This window comes from Elephas maximus, chromosome 5 (assembly GCF_024166365.1).
Source record: "Elephas maximus indicus isolate mEleMax1 chromosome 5, mEleMax1 primary haplotype, whole genome shotgun sequence".
NCBI lineage: Eukaryota > Metazoa > Chordata > Mammalia > Proboscidea > Elephantidae > Elephas > Elephas maximus.
In genome coordinates, this window is record NC_064823.1 from 99,000,298 (window position 1) to 99,022,213 (window position 21,916).

Genomic DNA, 21,916 nt, shown 5'->3' on the forward strand with positions numbered 1-21,916 from the left:
TTAAAGGAATTAGTTATAAAAATTTAAATTTAAACACAAATATAATATATGGGAAAACAACCCAAGATAAGCTATTTCCATTCTGTCCTAAAAGTTATATGTAATAAACAGAGAAATAGTGTATGCAATTAAAAAATGCCTCGATAAAGGAGGTAGACATTTACATGAAAATGGTATGAAAGATAAAGCTACCCTTAAGACATCTACTTTATCCTTTGGGATGAAACTGGGAACATCCAGTCATTTTACAGGATTCTTTTTTAATCCATAACTGGTAAAATAAATAATTAAATGAACTTTTCACCAGATTTTCCATAGAAACAACTCATAAACTTACAAGGCATTAAAAGAAAAAAGATCACAATGTAAAACTGGAAGAGTGCAGCATCTGTATGTATGTGTAGATTTGTTGTTGTTAGCTGCCTTCAAGTCAGGCTGACTCAGGCAACCCCATGCACAACCCCCTATTCCTGGTCTTCTGCCATCCCCATGACTGCTTGTGAATTACACTGCGGTGATACACAGGGTTGTATTAGCTGATTTTCAGAAACAGATCTCCAGATCTTTCTTCCTAGTCTTTCTCAGTCTGGAAGCCCCACTGAAATCTGTTCAGCAACATAGCAACAAATAAGCCTCGGCTGATAGATAGGTGGTGGCTGTGTATGAGGTACAGTAGCTGGAAATCAAACCGGGATTCTACCATCGAACCACCACTGACTCCATATGTAGATACATAAACACATATATACACATATATATGCACACATATAAACAGATGCAAATATACATATTTATTCATTTTTGTTTACTTACTTATTCAAAAAAGCACACAAACAAATGGCAACTTAAACCTCCAGAATAACTTGGCCCAGAACAGCAGCAAACTCCTCCTTCTGGGAAGTTCCACTGTTGACCAAGTAGCTCAACAGGTGCTGCAGTCTCTCCTAGGGCTTGCTTCGCTAAACAACAGTAGCTATGTCAAGAAAATTCCCCTCCTGGGATTTTTTGAACCTGGGCACAATTAGACAGGGAGACTCGGTTCCTCTCTAATCATTTTCAGCTGCAAGCCTGGAAATAAAAGGCGTTGAATATTTTCAGTTCATAAATTACTCAAATCATGTACTGCCTGTATGTAGTAAAGTAGTCATTAGGAATAACAGAAAAAGCACCACATCACTCTTCTTAAGTTTAGACTTCTGCCAAGACTATTACTACGAAGGTCTATATTTGCCTGGGGAGCCTGGTGGTGCAACGTGGTAAGCATTCAACTGCTAACCAAAACGCCTCAATAGGAACTCACCAGTGGCTCTGCAGGAGAAAAGACAAACCAGAAGCTGCAAGGTGTAGTGTGAAAATATCATCTATGAAACATTCATTCACTCATTCATTCATTCAACAAATATTTACTATGGACAACGCACAGTTTTAGGTTCTCAGGATGAATACTACAGAGAATAAAGCCCAGTTCAGCCAACAGTCTAATGCAAAATAGTATCATTTAGCTAAATTTTTGTCGAATGCTTACTTTATATGAACACACTGGTATTTATGAAGCATTATTTCATTTCACACTCACCACAAACCTATGAGACATGGTAAAAAAAGGTAAGCAGTTATAGCCTTGTATACGATGCAACAAGGAGTCTGCACTTGATCAAAGTTTATAAAGGGACATTGTGTTTTCAAGTATGATGGGTCTTACAGAGAGAATCATGGTGTAGCACTCTAGGAAAGAGAGATGTGTTGCTACAAAACCAATGGGTTATTACTGCTGCGTTTTATTTTCTATAATCACTCATAAAAAAGCAATGACCAAATGTAAAAATATATCATAAGTGGTTCTCAGTAGAATAAAAATATTTTTAAATTGCTATTGTTTTTGTTATTCGGAGAATATTTTTTAAATGTCAAAAGCCATGCATAAAAGGAATCCATGGATGGATCCATTGAGGGAACACATCTCTAAATACCAAAACAAAAACTTGTTTATTATCATGTTTTGCTACTACATAAAATTCAAAATGCACTGGTATTTTTTAAAATAGTGCTACCTTTTTTATATATGGTAATGAGCGATTTATCACAAAAACTTATTTATATACCATTCAACCATAATCTGTTCTTATCTACTAGAAATAAGGAAAACATTTTAAGGCAGTTAAATATATATATCTTAAATAACTACCCTCCCAACCTCTTCACCACTAATTTTTTTTTCTTTTAAAAAGGACTTTGTTAGAATTATAGCTTTAACTTCTTAGTAAAATTTTTTACTCGTGTGTGTATTATTACTTTGCCATGAGTGTAGATTTTCATATTCTTTAAGACAGATTTAGCTAACCACTGCAGTAAAAGACAGAGAAAAAATTTATTTTAAAAATTAACCACTGAATATTAAAAGGTAGATTTATCAGATTGCCAGGTCTTCCAGTTTATGAAACAATGGTTAATAAAATAGCTCAGTCATGATTTACTAAAGTACTTAAATTCATTATTATATCTACCATATTTTATACTTTTGACTAGTCCTTTTTCTCACATTCAAGCTGTCTCTACTAAAAGAATTTATTTTTACTCATTAAATAACTTTAATTCTGTCTTGTAAAAGTTTAATTTGAGAATTATGCATGCACTTTCCAAGAATATAACTTTTGTTAATTTATTTTAAGAATATACATTTATTCTGGAAGCACTACCAAGATACTTGTTTGAATACGCCATATTATTTTTCACAACTGTGCTTTGTAATAATAAAGTAAAATATTTATTACACAATCTCATTGAAAGTACTCATGGAAGATTAATTTCAGACTCCTAAAATAGCAACTTGTGACCTTTTTTATTAAAAAATTCATAATTTCTCAATACACATTCAAACTGTCCTCCTAGTAATTTCAAGTTATATGACATAAAAATATGCAAAATAAACAACCAATTACATAGGAAAATAATCATTACAATCATGTTGATTAAAAACATTCACATGTGCATGGGTTTTGGGGTTTGATTTGATTTGGTTTCCTCTTATAGGTAATTTGTGTTTCCTATATATAGAATAATATTTTCTTTTATTACAAGTTAAACAAAAGTGATAAAAATATCTAAGGGTACTTGCCTGTTGCTGATGAAGAGGAAACAATAACAAGTCAGCTTCACTGCTTTTAATAAGTGATGAACAAGAAATGATCCAAAAGATGTAAAATAATTGTCAGGTTCACTATCAAAGATGTTCTCTTTTGAGAAATAAGAAAAAAAGTCTGACTATAACTTGTTTAGATAGAAATTAAAAATATATACATATTTTTAACAAGTATCTCAGGCTGACTTTTTCAACAGAAGAAAATAAATGCAAATTCTCCAAATATAAAAAATAAAAAAATAACATGTTCCAAATATGGGTTAACAAAGAAAGACACCATAGACTAAATTGGTTAAATCCTATTTTGATTCTGATTTGAAACACAGTTCAAAACTTTAACATTTTTTTTCACAGAATATGCAAATTTTCTAGTGCCTAACTTAATAAGGAGCACAGCACCTGTGATAGGTCCTTTCATTTCATTTGAGTCATTAATTTTCCCTGGGACTTTGTATATGAGTCAGAGGCTTAACACAGGCAACCATCTTTCTTCAGTTTGCTGCATTCAGGCATTATACTGTAGGATTCAAAACACCATTCTAAGTAGTTTTAGGTTATATACTGAAAACCAGAATGGTGTGTTAATAACACAGTGGGCTCTATTATTTCAATAATATGTTAAATGATACCTGCTGGCCTGAAAGAGCTAATGTGTCTTCCTACACAGCTGTAGGAAGTGACTCTGGCACTAGGGGGAATCAAATTTAATATACCTCTCCATTTGGTAGCAGAAAAAATGAAATATATGAGTATATCTTTCTTTTTTCTTCCCAAAGTTGGAAATTTTCACTTTGATATAACGAAAGGCACATAAAGAGTTTAAACAATTCTCCTCGTTATCAAGCTAGGCGAAGTTTCACATACCAGTGGAGATGCTTAAGATCCCTAACACACTCCCTGCATGTAATTTAGGGTCCTTGGAAAGGTGTGTTAACTCTCCCAAACACCCTGGGCATTTATAGGAGGGTGTAGAATGGTGAGAACGTGTATTACGGCATCTACAAACATCTATACAAAGCTATCATGCCTCCCAAGCATTCTCTTCCTCAAGCTAAACAGTCTTTTAATCTATCCTTATACAATATGGTGTGGAATTTCTTCACAGTCATAAGTGTTTCTACCTCTAAGAATGTTCCCAAGTTGTTTTTTGTTTGTTTTTTAACCCCTGCTTTTTTTTTTTTAATGCTAAGTGTAACAGCCTTACTCAGAATAATATCTATTGTCATGAATACAATTCACATCAACATTAGCTTTCTTTGTGACAGCACCACAACTGTCAAACTGTATTAAGATTACAGAATCGCAAACTCCCAATGTGATGGCCAAGGTGAAAATTATTTTAATTTTGTACCTATACAAACCCTCTACTCTGAGTATCTATATGATTGGACTACACTAATTTGTTTCTATTTCTGTTACTGTAAGTTCCTTGAGGATACCAAAGCAGCAGGATGTGGCATGTAGTAAGCCCTTGGTCAGGTTGAGTGAATGAAGAAAAACCTTCAGTCTTTTCCACATGAGCTTCTCCTAACCAAATTCATGCTAACATAGTATCCCTTGGACATTTTCTTGAAGCAAAGATCCTAAGATGTCATAAGCCTCTTCTTCTATAAAAATTATAGCCTATACAGACCATTTTGGAACTTGTTTCTAAAATATAATATTTTGCTATCATGTAAATGTCCTCTGCAAATTTGGAAAATTCTCTTTGATGTCTTTTTTTAAGTCATTAACAAAATGTTGAGTATTTTAGAAGAGGCAGAAAAATGTGGTATGCCATAGAAAACTTCCTTCTAGAAAGTCTCAATAATGAACATCCTCTTGGTAGAGCCCTTAAACCAGTTAATAATATGCTTAATGGCCCGTGTACTCAGACCAAATTTTTTATTCTTGCCCATGAAATCTTAGAGTTTTTACCAGTAAGTCTTTTCGTTTCACTTAGAAAATGTTTCCCATAAAACAAGTCAATAAATTAAGTGAATGAGAACTCAATCAACATCACACCCAATGAAACAATTAATTTTTAGAAATAACAAAATATGTAATTATTTAATCATAACAGTTACCAAAATTAAACATAATTTAATTGCTTATTCAGAGTCATTAATTATGTAGAGCTGAAAAATTACACTATTGAAGTAATCATTTAATCATCAGAGCTAAAAAAATGTCTAAGTACTAACTCATTATTTCTGCTATATTCTTGGGAAATTACATCCCATATTTGTAATAAAACCAACATAATTATTTAAAAAGACAAAACTAATAATGCTCACATGAAGTCTTTATATGCTAACAGTACATGGAAAAAAGTCAAATTTAGAAATCTTTTCTCAAAATAGAAATTTAGGACAATGAAATAAGCAAAAAAAAAAAATCTATACAAAGAAATTTCCTGAATAAACTGAATGCTTCGAAGGCCAGCATAATAGGGGCAGGGGTCTGGGGACCATGGTTTCAGGGGACATCTAAGTCAATTGGCATAATAAAATCTATTAAGAAAACATTCTGCATTCCACTTTGAAGAGTGGCGTCTGGGGTCTTAAACGCTAGGAAACAGCCATCTAAGATGCATCAATTGGTCTCACCCCACCTGGATCAAATGAGAATGAAGAACACCAAGAGACAGAAAGGGCCACATGAACCAGAGACTACATCATCCTGAGACCAGAAGAACTAGATGGTGCCCAGCTACAACCGATGACTGCCCTGACAGGGAACACAACAGAGAACTCTTGAGGGAGCAGGAGAGCAGTGGGATGCAGACCCCAAATTCTCATAAGACCAGACTTAATGGTCTGACTGAGACTAGAAGGACCCCGGTGGTCATGGCCCCCAGACCTTCTGTTGGCCCAGAACAGGAACCATTCCCGAAGCCAACTCTTCAGACGTGGATAGGAATGAACAATGGGTTGGAGAGAGATGCTGGTGAGGAGTGAGCTTCTTGGATCAGGTGGACACTTGAGACTACACTGGCATCTCCTGCCTGGAGGGGAGATGAGAGGGTGGAGGGGGTTAGAAGCTGGTGAAATGGACACTAAAAGAGAGAGTGGAGGGAGAAAGCGGGCTGATAGGGGGAGAGTAATTGGGAATGTGTAGCAAGGTGTATATGGGTTTTTGTGTGAGAGACTGACTTGATTTGTAAACTTTCACTTAAAGCACAATAAAAATTATTTAAAAAAATCTATAAAAGTTACAGTGCTCTGATGCACATATTATACAACTTAGTTAACACCATTAAAACCTAAATCTCTTTATTACTTAAAGACCAGAACAGGCTCAACTGTTATTCTCATCAATCTCACATCATTTTAACTTACAAAAGAAACTTCAAATAAAAATTTTAAAGTCTTACGATTTTCTTGACTTTCATGATGCCAGGAAATACCTAAATTTGAAAATTCTTTTCAAAGGAACAGTAGGCTGAAGAAGGACTTTTGGCTGACCTTTTAGGGAACATTATTCAAGGATTTATGTGCAGCAAATTTACAATTAGTCTCTGACACTGACTTTTGTTAATCAAGTTTGCATTTCCTTTGAACTTTACAATCCTGTACTTGCATTTATCTGTTTAACTTATACTTACTCAGGCAACCAATCAGAATTACTAAATTATGTAAAGCAACTGTTGGAAATTCTTATATATACATATGCATTTCCAAAAAAAAAAAAAAAAGTACCTACTTTTTCATTCAAGTGCCTTTGAAGGAAGGTCTTAAAGAAACTTTCATTTTAATTGGATGACAACTATGGCATATGGGATTAAGTGCCACATTGTAGTTAACAAATCATTGGAATCATTTTAGTTCTCTCTCTCATATAGCATATAAAATACTGCTGATCTCAGAAGAATGCTTTTTAAAGAAGGACTACTGTCAATGCACTTTTTTATTTGTGTGTGATATGTAGCATAAATCCATCTCACTGAATTATGGAGACAGTGAAGTATACCTATGGAGGATACTCTGAGTGACTGAACATGCATGTAAAGTTATGCCCATTGCTATGGAGTTGAGTCTGACTCACAGCGATCACGTAGGACAGAGAGAACTGCCTCACAGGGTTTCCAAGGAGAGGCTGGTGGATTCGAAGCGCCGCCCTTTTGGTTAGCAGCCAAGCTCTTAACCACTATGTCACCGGGGCTTCATACAGTTATAGGATCATGAAATTAAAGGTCAAAATAATATAAAAGATATCTGGCCCAGCATTTCCCAAACTATGTTCAATTGAACCCAATTTCTGCAGATACGAATCAAGCTTCATAGTCAAAAAGGGAGGAAAAAGCTAGGATAAACAATATTAATTTTCCCCCCCCATAGGGGTTGCCATGAGTTGGAAATGACCTGATGGCAACTAACAACAACATAGGAATTCTCAGGGCCTTTAAGATTTTTTTAAGCACTGTGAATTTGTGAATTTGTAAGAAGAATAAATATGCTGTGTTTTCCAAACTCATTTGATTGTGAAACTCTTTTCTCATGTTACATCCAGGTTTAGTGTCTATTACATTTTGGAAAATGATGATCTAGTCCAAACACCACAATTTATGGAGCTTAGATTAGTGAGTTGACTTGCCAAGGTTATATTGCTAGTCAGCAAAAGAGCAAGGACTAGAGTCTGACCTGGCCAGGGTCTTTCCAACACTTTACTTTTCACACTGGGTAAGGCATTTTACCAGGCTGATGTGATGGAAGAAGAAGCAAGGCTTTTGGGAGTATTTGCAAGGTTGTAGGAAAGACGATGATCCAAGAACCTAACATGGAAGGAAGAAAATCAATGTATTAACACTACTGATGTTATGAAGGAATCTGAGAAAGTAAATTGAAAAACTAGGAGACTGTAGTAAGAGAGGCTGGCCTGATTGTTGTGGTTTTGAAAGTTGAAATATCTGGTAATGACGAGATTTAGGATAATAATGGCAGAGAAATTAGTTTAGTAGACATGGTTAGTGCAAAGAACTGACAGGCTATGGTATGAGATGTGTGAAAACGATAGCTGTTCGAATCACTGAATACAAGGTTATGGTTTTGGTGAGCAGAAAGATATGAGACTAGTGCTAGAATGTTGAATAAAGAAAATGATTGGGTCAGTCATGCCAGAAGTAAGACAGGAAGGCAATGGTAAAGCCAGGTGGCAGAAGTCTCAAAAGAGTATGGCTTGTCACAAAAAAGTAAGTAAATATGAAAGAGGTAATAGCAACCAAAGAAGATGCTTCCCTCTTTTTCCACCCTGAAGTACAAGCTGTGTTTGAGGAATGGACAAAGAAATAAGAGTGTCCTCAGAGATCATTCAGAAATACACAAATTAGAAAGGAGATTTCACAGGTAGAAGATTTTCTGGAAAGGCTGCCTAAAGTTCTCATCATCACTAACTTAAATATTTGTATAATTCAACAGTTCATCATTGGTTACCCCAACAAACATGTAAAAGTATATAATACATACACGTTCATGAGCAGTCTAATACTGTTGGCCAACCAGCAGACTCAAGAGGTTTAGTTCAAATTACAACTTTAAGCCAAAACTATAGAGAAAGGTGTATAACAAATAAGAAATAATACTCTGGGACTCAAGATAAAATAATGTAGCCTTCTAATTCTCATTAATAAAAAAAAAAAGAACAGCAATAGCAAAGGAATACCAAAAGAGTCCCTCCAACCATTCAAGAGGGATTGTATTTCGTACAGCTTTTCTGGGGAACAACACCAAAATCCATCATGATAGTCCTATTACTTAGCACAATAGTCACATACCTTTTAATACGGCCTAAGATGATACTATGAAATACATGAAAAGTTTCATATAAAAGATATTTCTCACCTTATTATTTGACTGCTAGAAATGGCAGCATATCAAGTATCAAAATAAAGGCACATAGTTAAAGTATCATGCTAGCACTTTATAATAGATTAATAGGTAATCAGTAATTTGGTGTTTCACTGAATTCAGTTGATTTAGGAAATAAAATTGGAGTTATTATTCCCTGTCCTTGAGCATAGAGAATGTGACCCAGCTGGAGCTGGGCTCACAAGGACTCACAAGGACACATCAACTGGGCCCTGAGGTATAAAGACAATAGCTAAGATAATCTTGGAAAATATCTTTCAGGGAAACTTTCACGTAAGCCGGAACACAAAAGACTTTCTGCTCTTAGCTTTTTCTATTAACATACAGCGAATAGAAATTTATTGGACCAATGAAGACCCTCCTGACTGTTGTTACTGAAACCTGTACCGATGATACCGATGATTATTAAGAAAGGCAATTCAAAATGTAAGATCACAGTTTCTAGCCAATCTGTGAAAAGGTGAAGCTTTCAATGGTTTTGCCCATTTATAATGTTAATATATACTGATGACTTTGTAACCCTCCTCAGACTCGGGCAGACAGGGCTGTGGCAACATGCTTGTCCATTTTCCCACCTTTGTCTACTCTGTCATATTCCTTGGGCTAGGGCAGATATGGCTGTGGCAGCATGCTTGTCCATTTTCCCAGTCTTGCTTACTCTGTAATATTTCCTTGGACTCTGGCAGACATAGATCTGGCAACATGCTTGTCCGCTTCTCAACTTTTGTCCTTTTGAATATATGCTGAATAAAAGTTTCTTTTTGCTTCACTAAACTTAGAGATTTTTTTCCCCCTACAACACAGTGATGCAGTTATACTAATGCTATAAAGCTAAAAGAAAAAAAATTTACAATATGAAAGTGTGAAATATTAACACAGTAAAAATTATACACGGGGAAAAATGGACTGGAGGTAAAATAAAAGTATCAAATTATAATAGGGATAGAATTCTACACGGTAGATCTCCAAAATATATATATTTATTATTTAAAATTCCTGAAATTCAAAAATTTTCTACAATGAATATATATTATTTTATAATCAGAAGTTTAAAAAAAAAAAAGTAGATCCCCTAAAATACCAACACCAGGCTTTAAAATAAACATGGGAAAGAAAGAGCTCTCACATTTTAGAGGGTATTTTGGTAATATTTAGCAAAAGATTAATTATACATTTCATAATTTCCCCTGGAATTCCACTTTCAGAAACAGATCTTCTTCACTTGCACAAATGTACCAATAATAAATATGCTCACAGATGTCTGCAGCAGCTATGTTCATAGCAGGCATATCTGAAAACAATGCAAATGTCCAAGAGGAAGGAACTGAATAAGCTGTGAACCAACTATGTAAAAGACTACTACGGAACTGATTTTAAAAAAGATGAAATAAATCTACATATACTAACTGAAGATTTCTAAGATAAGTTTTGAAGTAACAAAAATATCTAAAAGCACATTCTGTAAACAATTATATTTCTATTTTTAAAAGAATGAATATTTTATATGCATGTATGTACCTACCAGGAATGTGTGTGTGTGTGTGTGTGTGTGTATAGGCACGAGATTAAGGATTGGGTTTATACTTTTACTTGGTTACACTATTTTTGTACTCTGATTTTTTAAATAAGAATTCATTAACTACTTTGGTAATAATAAAAAAAAAACAAAACCCAAAACCCACTGCCGTTGAGTCGATTCTGACTCATAGCGACCCTACAGGACAGAGTAGAACTGCCCCATAGAGTTTCCAAGGAGCACCTGGCGGATTTGAACTGCCGACCTCTTGGTTAGCAGCCATAGCACTTAACCACTACGCCACCAGGGTTTAGTAATAATAGATAAAATTTATTCAAAGAAAAGAATTCTTATACCCAAGGTTAACAAATACCCCCACAAAAAGTGGTTTTTAAAATATGAAATATAGCTATTAATAGAAATTGTATTTATTTTATAGATTATACATTTAGCAAAATAGTTTTGCAGTAAAAAGAACAGAAAGAAAACAACACATATGTTCATTTTTCTGAACACAAAAAGACAAATTAAATATATACACATTTTTTAAAAAACGTATTATTTTACCACAATTATATTATAAAGGTACATTTTGACTTTAAAAGAACTGTTATTAAATCATTCTTTTACTTCAAAGTTACCACAGTTCCTCAAACTAATTAAACTGTCATCATTGTACCCGCCACTCCCCAACACACAGTTTAAGAGGGATGGCCAAAAAAAAACCTCAGAGAACATTTGTTGGCTCTTGTCGTAGTATTACATACTATATCCATTGCTGATAAATACTAGTGAGAAATAGCTGTATTAAAGAGTCTTTAAAGGGGAAAGTTAACCAGATATCTCCAAGATGAGTAGTATTCCAGAATAAGAGAAGTAGTTTAAGAGAGATAGGAAAAAACAACTACTCTCCAGTCGATTCCGACTCATAGCAACCCTACAGGACAGAGTAGCACTGCCACGTAAAGTTTCCAAGGCTATAAATATTTATGGAAGCAGTCTGCCACATCTTTCTCCAAAGGAGCAGCTGGCTGGTTTGAACCACTGGTCTTTTCGTCAGCAGCTGAATGCTTAACCACTGTGCCACCAGGGCTCCTTTAAGAGAGACAGGCTGATATAAACTGCATTTAGTTATGATGCACAATAGCAACATTTATTCTCTTATGACCACTGATACCACATTAAAGTCTACTTTACAAAGAGGTATCCAAATGACACACGCATTCATTCAACTTTTCTTGAGCACTTTTCTATGTCCTTAGCATTACGCTAGGACTTAAAATTGTACCGAGAAAGGAAGAAAATGAGAATGCTTGTCCCTCTGTCCCTACCTCCCAAAAGTGAGACAAATTATAAAGCTCTAACCACCATCATGAAGAGAAACATGAAAGATATGGTGGCAAAGAGAAAGGTGAAAAAGGATTCACTGAGAAGATGATATTATGGGATGGAGCTTATCATGAGGGTAACAGAGCTGGTAGAGCTATCCTCTGGCTAGCAGCGTGCAGTCTGACGTGGGCAGAGAAGAATTATTCCCTAGAGCAGAATATCAAATTTAGTTTGAGTCTGAGGGATGACTCTGATGCCTGTTCTGTCTAAAACACAAGTCTAATCACCATACTGCAGCTGCCAAAATAAAGCTCTGCATCTTTAGCTGGAGTACTTTATGAGGTGCAGAATAAGAGCATAGTTAAATACCATATCTGACTTTGCATTTTCCTTTACATGGCAGCCAAGATCTGTTGAAAAGGATTCATCCTGAACAGAGATTCCAACTAATGTTGTTTTTCAGTTATTTTGACCAAACTGACTGTTTCTCCCTGCCTGAAGAATAAATGCCTGAGTGTTTGCTCTAAGCATCAGCCAGCTGGCAGCAGATTGGCTCCAAAACACCTGAGCTTCACAAACCCGACGACCAAGAGACCTAAGATTGTCCCCCTGGGCACCATCATCATGCAAAACCACTGCCAAACTACAGAACCATCCTTGCTAATTTATATTAACATACATAGGGCAAGACAATTTTAGTTACAAGGCTGTTAAAATATCTGTGTAGTATATGTTGTCACTAGAACAAAAGTTTAAAGATTGTTTAAAATTGTGAGAATGAAAGAAAGTTCACATTACCACCAATATATTAAATAAACATGAAGCCTCTTGCACTGTTAAATGATTATCAAATGGGCGTTCTTCAATGGTAATGAACTCAACCTCTGTGAATTAATGCAACCATAATTTAATATTCTAAAGTACAGTGAGGCTAGAAAATGTGCACCCTATTCCTGGTTCAACTAAACCATATCCAGTGCCAGCTCAGTCATTATCCTGGACATTATTCTGTACATTACTCTGTTCCTCAGTTCCTAAAATGAAGGATGGGTACAGGGTTTACTTAAAAATCTCTAAGATCTCCCATAGGGTAAAATAAATTATTACTACACTACTGAGTTAAACAAACATCTAAGTAAAACAAAATCATGCCGATATACATAAAAAATCTGAAGATTGTATACGTTTGCTTAACAGACCTAATCTCCTAATTAAACATTTATGGAAGTTTTAATACGTGTGAAGCATTGTGCTAAGATCTTGTGTTTTCATCACAAAATTATGTGTGCATACGTTTTCACCAAGCCACAAAATAAGTCTGAGTTAGGACTATTTTTACTAATTTTTATTGTAAGTAATGAGAAGTTAAATATCCTGACCAAAGTGTGACAAGATATTGTATGAATAGACCCATGTGTCTTAAAACCCAAAACATTTTTAAAGGAAGAGTTGATTTCCATGGTCATATATAAGTTCTTGTATCTTGGCCAAAAGCAGAGAATACTAGAAAGATGTTTACCTGTGTTTTATTGACAACGTGAAAGCATTAGATTGTGTGGATCATAACGAATTATAGATAAAATTCCAGAGAATGAGAATTCCAGAACACTTAATTGTGTCCATGAGGAACATGTATACAGATAAAGAGACAGATGTTCTGACAGAATAAGGGGATACTGCGTGGTTTAAAGTAAGGAAAGGTGTGTATCCGGGTTGTATCTTTTCATCGTGCCTATTCAATCTGTATACTGAGCAAATAATCTGAGCTGGACTATATGAAGAAAAACAGGGCATCAGAATTGGTAGAAGACTCATTTACAACCTAGTTATGCAGATGACACAACCTTGCTTGCTGAACGTGAAGAGGGCTTGAAGCACTTACTGATGAAGATCAAAGACTACAGCCTTCAGTATGGATTGCACCTCAACATAAAGAAGACAAAAATCTTCACAACTGGACCAATAAGCAAAATCATGGTAAATGGAAAAAAAAAAAAAAAGCTGTCAAGGATTTCATTTTACTTGGATCCACAATCAACACCCATGGAAGCTGCAGTAAAAAAAATCAAAAGACATATTGCATTGGGCAAATCCACTGCAAAAGACCTCTTTATAGTGCTCAAAAGCAAAGAAGTCACCTTGAAGAATAAGGTGTGCCTGACCCAAGCCATGGTATATCCGATTGCATCATATGCATGTGAAAGCTGGACAATGAATGCAGAAGAAAGGAGAACCGACGCCTTTGAATTGTGTTGGAGAAGAACACTGAATATACCAGGGACTGCCAAAAGAATGAACAAATCTGTCTTGAAAAAAGTACAAACAAAGAGCTCCTTAGAAGCAAGAATGGTGAGACTATGTTTTACATAGTTTGAACATGTTGCCCGGAGAGATTAGTCCCTGGAGAAGGCCATCATGCTTGGTAAAGTACAGGGTCAATGAAAAAGAGGCAAACTCTCAAAAAGATGGATTGACACAGTGGCTGCAACAATGGGCTCAAGCATAACGATTGTGGGCATGGCACAGGACCCAGCAGTGTTTCATTCTGTTGTGCATAGGGTCGCTATGAGACGGCACCTAACAACAACATATAAGTTCATCAGTTAAATGAGAAAATGCACGTAAATCACAGCACATGTCAAGTACTCAATAAATCTCACTATGACAATTTAAATATCACTATACCCTTATGTTTTACAAAAAAAAAAAAAAAAATGAACACATCACTTCTACCTAAATTAAAGATTTCAACAAAGACAAAACTGGGGAGAGAAAAAGAGGAAGGGGAGTAGTATCTTGACCATCACAAAGCCTATGCAAGACCCCTGGGAAGGGATAGGGAATGACAAAATGCAGAGGTCACAGATTTTCTCTTAGTTTGCTGTAGCATTTCAATTGTGTTGTTTTTCTTCATAACTCAGGGCTTTAATTCTCTCTCTGAAGTAATGTGTAGGTGTGTGGAGAGAAGGAAATAAACCTGCCCTGTTTAATTTGTAATTGTCACTTATCTGCTGACTGAAGATTTCATCATTAAACCTTATTCTCAAAATGACCTAAAACTCCCACAGAACAGAGAATAAGTGAAACACACTCAGAGGATGTAAGCATAAAGGGGTTTGAGGCACATCTTCCTTTGAGAAGAGAGTTCAGGGTTAAGAATCCTCCAGGACTGCTGTGGACAAAGCAAGAGTTTATAAGGATCAGAGAGGCACTTGTAAACTACATGCCAAGAATAATCAATGCAGCCACCTGCCAGGCAAGGTAAAGCAGGAAAACAAAAGTCAATTCACCCAATCTCCACAGGTAGAAAATTAGCCTCACATTTAGCACATTTTAGTCTAAGGAACAAGTCAGATTTTAAAACTAGAAGACAACTCTTCCACCCCACCTTAAGCACCACATCATGAAAGTATGGAGCAGAATGATGACTGCATGTATTTTCCTTCCTATTTCCAGAAAATCCCCTCTTCAAACTTAATAAAAAAAGAAAAGAACGGGATTATAAGAAGACTAAGAAATACAAAGGATGCCTTTGTGGCTCGGCACACTGTTTATACCCAGATATCATGAAGGTTTGCATTCAAAACCCAGTCGTAATGGAGTTCCACAGTAGAATGGGTACAGAGAATGCAACCACCATGAATGTTGGCAGATTATTACACAAAGAGCAGTTATCCCACAGTGAGAGCTGGCAGGTTGTCAGGGGACCAACAAACGAATAAACTGAAAGGCATAATGAACCCTATTTCCACCCCCACACCTCCCCGCACACTTACAGTCCGAGCAAAACAGGCCACCAAAAACCCTGCTACCCTCCACGGTCTTTGCTTATAGAGGGAACACTTTAAAGATAGGCTCCTCCGAGACCTTCTCAAGGCAGCACATTCCTACTGAGACAATGAGCAAAAGAAAAAGAGCTTTCATAGACCTTACAGGAGTGCATGGACTCTCCCGAATCCCAAAGCATGAGCAGAGAGGAGGTTATTTTCAATCCACGTGGAGTGTGGATAACAATCGAATCATTCCTCAGGTCTAACTCATTTTTTAAATGGAAAATAAAAACAGCCACTGCGATCCATTCTCTCATAAAAGGAGAATGTTCAGAGAGAATGGAGGGTAATTTGATTGGTTAAACTTGACTGGCAACTTGAAAACTGGGTTATGTGTGGCCTGTGTAATCTTTAACTGATCCAAATAGTATTTATAGTATTTTTAAAGCAATTTTGATGTTGCATACGATGTATTTTATATATTACACATTATGTACATATATAATACATGTTATATATTGTTATTAAAAAAAATGTATACAAATTCTTTGCTCTCTAACCAACATCTTTTCAACACATACATGATTTTCACAATATCCTCATTATTAATATGTTGACAATAAAATTCTAATTACCAAGAAAAAGCATTCATTTTAATTACGAGATCACAGTTTCAAATATTTAGATGTAAAAAATAGTTAATTGAAAACTACTTTCCTGTAAGTACAATGATACACTGGGTCGCAGTACAAAAGTCACAAGATGTTTTTAGAAAGAATTCAGAAGAATGAAGAAATCTGTCTCAGAATGTGAAATTTAGGAATCAGATGTAGCTCTTTTCATACATACACTGGTCTTTGTGATCTTTTTTTTTTTTTTTTTTTTCTATCTTCTCTCATGCATTGTCCTAGAAACACAAACTGGGGGCATCTTGATATGTACTTGAAGCTTTACTCCTATTTTTCTCAAATCATCAGCCAGTCTTTGCCCTGATGGCTGCTACTGTCAAATCTCTTGCTTTTTGTGCTGGTTAAATTGCTTTCAGGAAAAAGAAACTGACATTCTTCTCTTAAAAATGAAGCTTTTGACATTTCAGGGTGTTAATAGATGGATAAACTGTATAACAGGAATATGAGTCTTAAAAGAGAATTTGACCTGAATAGCCATATACTGCACTCATGCATTTAAAATTGTACTAGGAGAAGAATGAGAAAACATGACGTAGAACCATTTTTCAAGATGGATGCTGTGATTTCTCATTACTAGAATGGTCTTAAACAATAATGATATTCCTAAAAAACTGAATAATTTTAAGAGTAATACAGAATGGAGAGAAATAGTTTGCCTTAAGCTCTGCTTTTCTGCGTATTCCTCATAGAAGTGAGGAAAGGCTATTCTTTCTCATAGCCCCAGATACAGATTCTCTACACAGGCATCTTCGTTTGCTTATGTGCCTTTTCTTCAAACAAAAAAATAGATAATTGATTTTTAAATCAAAATTTTATTAGTTTTTCATAAACCAGTTCTATTATTTTCAACAGCTTCTTCCAAGGAATAACAAAAATCATTCTACTTTTTTTCTTCATCATAGTACTTAATTTGTAAACGTGTTTTGCAAGGTAGAGCTATGAATTCAATTCGTATGAATTATGATAGCCATTCTTTTATGTTTGATGAGGAAATAAATATTCTATTTAGCATATGAATTTAGGAAAATGTTGTGCAACAGCATGGTAGGATCCAACTTAACAGTAGAATAGGGGTTCCAAGGAGTGGCTGGTGGATTCAAATTGTCGACCTTTTGGTTAGCAGCGGAGCTCTTAACCACTGCACAACCAGGGCTCCCATTAACCTATAGGGATGATCAATCTCTTTCTAAATTCAATGTGATGAACAGAAAAATGCTACCAAATCTGTCTCATACACCTAGCTCGAGAGACTTTGGAAAAGACATATTTTATAGTCTTGTCTAGATGAGTCTTTTTAAAATATATGTTACATAATACTTCATTCAAGTCTTTGCTGTTGCTTAACAGAAAAGAAGATTCACATAGTAAAATCCAATAGGAGACAAATGTCCATAAGTTTTTCCAGTGTTCTAAAATAGGGTTAGAGAGGCTGTGCTTCCAAGGCACATTTTCCAGACCCGTGGGAACAGATCACAGTTTATGTTGGGAAAGGAAGTGTGCCTCAGACAACATTTAGAAGTGGTCCTCAAAGAAACACCACTCTGGTTCCTTCTTTAAAAGCATTAAGCATCCAGTCTAATGTTTAGTTTTCATTTTATGCCAAATATACTTTTTTAAACTCAGCAACAAGTAATTAATTATCTCTTCACCATACAGTGGAAACCCTGGTGGCCTAGTGGTAAAGTGCTATGGCTGCTAACCTAGAGGTCGGCAGTTCAAATCTGCCAGCTGCTCCTTGGAAACTCTGTTGGGCAGTTCTGCTCTGTCCTATAGGGTCACTAATGAGTCGGAATCGACTTGACAGCAGTGGGTTTGGTTTTTTTGTTTTGTTTTTTTTTGAGGGGGGAGGGTTTCACCATACAATATTTCTCTCAGAGTTTCTTTCCTGATTAGACTAGAGCAATTTATAAAAAGTTCCAGGGATGAAACTTCTCTCCCTCCTTCCCAAATGTCCTGAAAGATCTATTCTAATCCTTGGATTAGACATGTTGCTGCTGTTGTTAGGTGTCATCAAGTGAATTTTGACTCATAACGATCCAATGTCAGAGTTGAACAGGGCCATAGGGTTTCCTAGGCTGTAATCTTTACAGAAGGAGATTGCCAGGTCTTTCTCCTTCAGAGCCACTGGGTGGGTTCAAAGGGAGTGTTTAACCATTGTACCAACAGGTTTCTTGGATTAGATATAGAGTATACATAGAGAAATAAATTTAAATGTACTTTAGACTGTGGAAAGCTTCTTTTTTTTTTAATTTTTGCAAACGGAATTTTATTCTGAAGGGTGTTCTGGTAAAAGCAACATCAGGAAGATCATTAAAAATGAAAGTTTAAATAAGAGTTGAACATATTCAGAATACATAAAACACTATATGAATTCTACACCAAAGTAAAATTAAGGCAGAGTCTAATTGACTACATCCCTAGGATAGCATACTATATATTTTGTAATGTTCTCTCTGCATCTTAAACAATAGAATACTAGAGAAGTAGAATCTCATTAATTTATAATTATAAGGATTCAAAAGTTCCAGAGTTCAAATCATGTCCCCTGAATCATTACAGCTCTATAGGATAAAAACTATAAATAATATAGTTAACTTAAAATGATAATATTAGTTCTGTCATTTTTTCATTTAATTTCCAAAAGACTCAAATAAATAAAGATCTGATAAGTATTTTCATATGTATATGACACAGAAAAGGCATTTTGATCTGTCGTATATTGGTAAAGAAAACAGCTTTTAAAGGCAAGATAGCCATATTCACCTTGTCTCATTTCCCCACAGAAGAAGAAAAAAAACTCATAATTTTACTTCTCTGCAAAGTATACTATTTATCACACGAGTGAGAAGTTCATCCATTAATGGAATACAGATTCTTTCGCCATGCCAGCAATACAATCATCAGAGCCTTCAAAGACAATATACTCCTTAACCTTGATCTGACATATAACACATTTATCAAGACAGTGTCTGCAAAATTGAGAAGACAGTTTTATTTTGACTGAAGTTTAGTTTATACACATTTTTCAGTTAGAATTAATTGTATATAAAGTTAGAATATAACATACCGTTTTTAAATACAATAGTAGAAAAAGTCAACTGTCCTCATTATGATATGTGTGCATAAGTATATGTATTTATTTATAAGCTAAGAGTAAATTCAGGTATATATCATAATAGGAAAGAACCTTCACTAATTTAAGCAATATTTTTATTTCTTCTGTCAACTTCTACCCATATTTATTTGAATTAATGTTCCTAGAATTCATTTTAGTCATTAGGCATTGATCAGCAAAAGTGCTTATATGTAATAAACACATTAAAACATTAATTATCAACAAAACCCCAATGAATTTAAACTCTTTTTAAGTGTACCTAGTGTTTAAAGAAATAAACAAAACCACAAGAATAAAAAAAAAAAATACAGACTATAAATTAGCTTAAAACACTTCCACCTGGAGTCTGTCCTGGACTCAGGAGACATGTAACCTAATTTCTATACATAACCCATAAATACATGTAAAAAAAAACAGTTGCCATAGAGTTGACTCCACCTCATGGCAACCCCATGTGTGTCAGCGTAGAACTGTGTTCCATAGCGTTTTCAATGGCTGATTTTTTTTTTTTCCCCAAAAAACAGATCGTCAGATCTTTCTTCTGAGGTGCCTCTGGGTGGACTCAAACTTCCAACCTCTCACTTAGTAGGCAAGTGCATTAAATGTAGCACCTCCCAGGGACTACAGAATTACATTTAGAAACTTCATATTCCAAAAAATATTCCTGAGGCACTATAAGATTCTATACTAAACAGAATATACCACTATTATTTTACCATACTTACAAATTAATGTGCTAGAACATGCTATAAATATTTGTAATACAACTAAAAAATTGAGGTAATTATTCAAAATCTATAAATTTAAAGTTCCTTTAATCAGATACTTAATTATCTAATAATACAATTAATTGGTGACTTTTTATATTTTTGAATTCCACATATTTATATTCTGAATAGTGACCCAGGTCCACTAAAGCCTTTCTTTTTAGGATATAATCAACTATAGTTTATTTTTAAGAGAATTCATGATGGCACTGCAAAATAGAAACAGCTATCACTAATAAATTTCCACGTATTCTATTCATGAACATGAATTCCTATTCCTACTTTACTTGCATAATACATGTAGCTATCCTTCACATTTGATTAAATTTCTTCTTTAAAGCACATATTTATTTTAGAATTAAGGCTTCACCACAAGGTAAATTTTAACAACAACAACAAAAAAAAAGTACATCTAAGAAGACTTCAGCAGATATTTTTGGTTTAAGGTTTATAGATTATCTCAGGGCTATAGTTTCAGGGTTTATCCACTCTCCATGGCTCCAGAAAGTCCGGATTCCATGAGAATTTGAAATTCTCTTCCACTTTTTTTCCCTTTTGATCAGGACCCTTCTATAGAGTCTATGATCAAAATATTCAGTAATGGTAGCTGGGCACCATTCAGTTCTTCCGGTCTCACTGCAAAGCAGGCAGTTTTTCATGAAATCTTAAAGCTAAACAATTGTTTAGCTGAACTAGCAAAGAATGCCCGCCTAGAGCACTGTGGTCTTTTAAGATCTATTTAAATGGGATCAAATTGAAAACAACAATTTGAAAGATTAGATAGGAACCTAAGGGGGCAGTGAGTTTATGTTGACGTGGGGAAGAACGACTTCGGAAAAGAGGGTGAGATTGGTTGCACAACTCCAAGTATGTAAGCAATGTCACTGAATTGTTAAGTGTAGATATTGTTGGACTGTTGGGTGTTATGCTGTGTATATTCTCAACAATAATGAAAAATAAAGTAAATTATTTTTAAAAATGTGTCTACTACCAAACTTGAAGATAAATTTAGAAATCTAGGATGAATATACCAAAACCAAACCCATTGCCATCTAGTCAATTCTGACTCATAGCAGTCCTGTAGGACAGAGTAGAACTGCCCCATAGCAAGTGGAGAATTCGAACTGCCAACCTTTTCTGGTTAGCAGCTAAGCTCTTAACCACTGCACCACCAGGGCTCCAGGATGAATATAAGGCCATCTATATATCTCTTCTGTGAGGGGGACTTACTCTAAGATTTTACAAATTTCATTTGATTCAAAAGAATACCAAGAAATAATCGAATGTTTGGATGGTTTGAGTTGTTGCAAAAACAACTTTTTTAAAAATCTCTCAAGGTTCTTACCTTGATGGTACATATTCATCAAGACTAGTTCATACATTGAACAAATTCCAATTATTGGAAAAGTACCCCACAGTATTTTATTGAAATAAACGTGGAGCCCTGGTGGTTCAGTGGCTAACAGCTTGGCTGCTAACCGTAAGGTCAACAGTTTGAATCCACTGGGCCCTCCTTGGAAACCCTATGGGGCAGTTTTACTCTGTCCTCAGTCACTATGAGTCAGAATTGACTTGATGGCAACAGGTTTTTGTTTTTTTTGGTCTATAAGGAGCTTACAGCATGGAGGCAAATAGCAGAAACAAGGAAAAGAAAATGGAAATACAATGTAGTGTTAAGAATTTAAGAGTAATATGAACAGAGTGCTCCAGAATTACAGAGGAATAACACTTTCCCCTTGCTCCAA

At 35.1% G+C, this 21,916-nt stretch overlaps 1 protein-coding gene across 12 annotated transcripts in view; it reads right to left on the bottom strand.

Annotated features, from left to right (window-relative positions):
• Positions 1 to 21,916, bottom strand: part of ADGRL3 (adhesion G protein-coupled receptor L3) — a 945,099-nt gene that overhangs the window by 759,000 nt on the left and 164,183 nt on the right. The window contains exon 1 of one of the 12 annotated variants that reach the window (XM_049886203.1): positions 814 to 1,984. The exons of the other annotated variants lie outside the window; for them this stretch is intronic. The gene's annotated coding sequence lies outside the window, so the exon portion shown is untranslated. Of the gene's footprint in view, positions 1 to 813; positions 1,985 to 21,916 lie in introns of those variants that run through there. 12 annotated transcript variants of the gene reach the window in all.